This window comes from Monopterus albus, unplaced genomic scaffold (assembly GCF_001952655.1).
Source record: "Monopterus albus unplaced genomic scaffold, M_albus_1.0 scaffold15.1, whole genome shotgun sequence".
NCBI classification, from domain to species: Eukaryota; Metazoa; Chordata; class Actinopteri; order Synbranchiformes; family Synbranchidae; genus Monopterus; species Monopterus albus.
Window position 1 is genome coordinate 762542 of NW_018127895.1, and position 3953 is coordinate 766494.

General features: G+C 39.9%; 1 long non-coding RNA gene across 1 annotated transcript in view; it reads right to left on the bottom strand.

The window, feature by feature from the left end:
* Positions 1–2087, bottom strand: part of LOC109955547 (uncharacterized) — a 7277-nt gene extending 5190 nt beyond the window's left edge. The window contains exons 1-2 of the long non-coding RNA XR_002274277.1: positions 2003–2087; positions 181–319 (exon numbers count right to left, since the gene is read on the bottom strand). This is a non-coding gene — a long non-coding RNA (uncharacterized LOC109955547). The remainder of the gene's footprint in view (positions 1–180; positions 320–2002) is intronic.
* Positions 2088–3953: the final 1866 nt, after the last annotated feature.

Genomic DNA, 3953 nt, shown 5'->3' on the forward strand with positions numbered 1-3953 from the left:
CCCCCGTCTGTCAGAGCCGCTCAAAGAGCAAGTGATTGGAGATGACAAACGAGGCAGTAAGACAGGTCAGGCAGCTACAGACGGAGAGAAAAGAGCGAAGGCGGGGCCTGAAAGAGGCGTCTAAGTCCCAACACCAGGGGATATGTAATGTGTGTGTTCTTGCATATTTGTTACTCGTACCGTGAAGATCTCTGGGGGGCCGACGCCACGCTTATCTGTCAGGTCTGAGCCTGGGGGTCGCCTCCAGCTCTGGATTCACTTCCAACACCAGCTCTGTCCCCTGTGAGGGTCTCTGTGACTCAGGTATACATGCCGAAATCTGCAAGAGACAGAAAACATCTGTGTGAGGAAAATATAGTGACAAAATCTCAGTTTTTAAGCCTTTGGAGCATTCCAAAGCTCACCAAACTATGGGAAGAAGAATGTGTCGACCCCAGCGCGTCACCAGATTTCATCTTAGTATGGACCAGTCCTCAAAGGCAGCATTGATAACAACATCAGCTAAATTACGTTCAGGGGATATACTGCCAAAACATTTCATGTACATCACACAGTGACTGTGAAACAACCAAAACACCCTGGACACTGTCAACACTTGTACTCACTTTATTTCTGGTCTTCAGCCTTTCATCAGCTACATTACACAGATAAATAGTGTAGGCTCTTTTAATGGTGTATTATCCAAATGATATCCAAAAACAGAAGAAATGATCATTATGACAATTCCACAGAAAACAGCAGCTTTGAACACATCTGTTTATGTGAAGTTTGTAATTTAAAAAGATCTCACAAAATCAAAGCATTAAATAGTTGATCAAAATTAGAATTTCAAACTGAATTGATATTTAAAAGATTATTAATTAAGCAGGGAGGCAACTAAAAGTTTTCATTATTAATATGACATTACTTTTCTCATTATACTGATTGTCTATAAAGAAAAAGATTTTAAAAAAAGTTAATTTCTTATGTCGCATTTTGTCGACCGATTGCTCGATTAATCAACTAATCTTTGTGTAAATCCCGAAACGAGTGCAAAAACATCACAACAGTTTAGATCCAATAATGTAAACAATAATAAATTAATGCATAATAAGAAAATAGGAGAAACACACATGTAGGGTTAAAGTACCAACACTGTAACGTGTATGAGAGCAACACCTTCAAGAACGTCTTTTTAAAACACCTGCTGACAGCAGGATGTCATCGTTCAGGGGGAGAAAAGTCTGTGGTGGAGATTTATTTCATACAAAACAATAAGCTTACCCTCCACTACACCATGGGTTCTTAGCCAGAGTTATTTGGCACCACTGAGCACATCTGCTTCAGTGCAGCTTATTCCTGGTCAGAACTTCTCCACAGTGGTTTACCTCCTAAAAGGTTTTAGAAGTATGAGGCAACACTGAACCAGAGAGAAGGGCTTTCATAACACATGGTGCCAGGTTAAGGGCCAGCCGCACAGCATGCAAAACAGTACAATGGGACAACATTTGGTGTGCAAATCCACCAGTCCATTCAAATGGTGTCCCAGACAAAAAGTTGATACACAAACAAATCAATTAACCTGAGGGGGGAAAGAAATTTCATTAGTTCACATTTATAAGCTGTTTCATTTGTTCACATTTATAAGCTGTTTCATTTGTTCACATTTATAAGTGGGAACAACCTCAAAGGCCTAATTTCACTAATTTCATAACAACTCAGACTTAAAAACTAAGTAAAACTCCCACTGATATTAGGTGTAAAGGAGGAGTCTGAGAGGGCCAGGCGGTGGAACCTGTCCGTTTCTGGAGCTATTCTCCTACTTTAATCCCGAAGACAGTCACACCCATCACACTGCCATTGTGTCTATGTATGACAGAGTGCGGCTGCTTGAGTTTAACCTGCACAGCCCAAATCACGCATACTGTACATTCATATGTGCAAACTCAATGACACACAATTCAATGTGTGCAGTTACTGTATAACCCTTATTACTGTATACTGTACCTGCAGCTTTATTCACCTGTGTCCAGGTGTTGTACTGACAGGATGGTCTCTCCGAGTCTGACTCTGGTTTTTGACTCTTCACTGGGTCCTGAAGAAGCACAGGCATAAAAATAAAACATTATATTCTTAAAGAATCCAGCAGCAAACCTTCATCCTACTGAACCAAGACAATTTTAGAATATCTGTACATACAAACTATGGACTTACACAGTATGTGCATTTATTTTAAACAAGACTAATTCTTTATCTTGTCATCTTTGCTAAGCCAACATGTCAATTCCATTTGTGCAATATCCCCAGCACTTTTTCTGTTTCTATAACCTCCATTATGCCTACTCCAGCTCTAGGTTCAGTACTGATCCAGCTCTTGATCTCCCATTGTTGCCTTTCTGGGGAACTAGCTAATCACAACTTGGATCTCATCTCTGTAGACTCCATTATCATTACTGAACATCAGTTACAATAACAATACACTCACAAATGTAACTGGCGAAGAAACTAAACAACACTGCAACAACACAGTCCAACAACAACAAGGAAAGGATTTCAAGTGTTCAAATGATCAAGCAGTTGGAGATAAAACAGTGAGCAAGCCCAAAATGTCAGTAATAGTTCCTTACTGCACAGGGAAACTATGTGCCTGCATACATACAGTAAGCACTGTAGGTCACTTTGTCTTCCAAATAAGTTTGGCCAAAATAGTTTTGTTTAAAATGTGCGTTTCATGCCCCTTTCTGACTCATTTTCTTATTGTCCTCAGATCTCAGCCATTCACTAGTGTATCTATAAAATGTTATGCCGTCCCTGGTAGGCTAGTGGTTAAGGTGCAGCGTTATGATTCGCTGTGGCGACCCCTCGATGGGAAAAGCCGAAAGTGACTCCCTAACTATAAAATGTTATAATTAATGCAATGCTCAATAAATCTACAAAAATAAGATTGAAGCTAAAATAAATCTGAATTGTTCTTTAACTATAGAACAGCTGATGAAGCTGCTATCCATACATTACATCTGCTTATAGCTATACCATACAGGGTTTACATGTAATTGATTTGTTGATATTTGGATTACTGCTCAGGCTTTTAATCTCTTTGAATACAAAGTTTCTCACAGACACACTATTAGTATGTGCCTTTCCAGTGATCCCCCTCCATCCATTCTAGCTTAACAACAATAGACATGCAGGATACTATGTACTGTATGTTAATATAAAAACCCCTGACAGTATAGATGGGGAATGGAGCATGACAACATCCGTGAAAAGCTAAACAAAGAAAAGGAAAGTATCTGCTTGGGGGCAGACTTCCACCTGCACCTGCACAGAGAGAGAAATCCAGGTGAATAGGTTTCTAATGAAAGATATTGTCAGCATTGTTCAAGAGTATTTCTTATTCTCTCTCTCCCTCTCTGGCTCACTCACTCACTCAAAATGTCTCCTCAACAGTTGACCCTCCTTTGACCTCAGCTATCTTTGCCAAGCACAAGCCCAGGGCACCTCGTGACAAAACCACAAAGACCACTTATCAACCAACCCATCAAGTGCCAGGAGCAGAAATCCACAATTATGCCACATGCAGCATTGAATAAAAACTGTTTTAAGACAACACTGCTTCAGGGTGTCTGTGTGTATTTTTATAAATGCATTAAATTTACATTTGGGAACGGTTACATTGAATAAATAATTATTTTCCAGGTCTAATCATAGCTATTATACTGGTAGAAGATCTGTAAAAGATTCTGTTCACAAAGGGAAAGATATGTTGTGTTTGAGTGCCTGATTGCTTACACACAAGATATGGCTTGTATTGGCTTTTTGCCCTAAGTACAGATAATCCACATGTGTCAGTGATTGAAGAGTTACAAATCCCACAGTAACAGACACACAGGTGGCACTGGAAAGAAACAGCATACCAGTCTAGATTTCTCGCTCGCTCTCTCCCTCCGTCTTAGTTGGCCAATCACCCACGT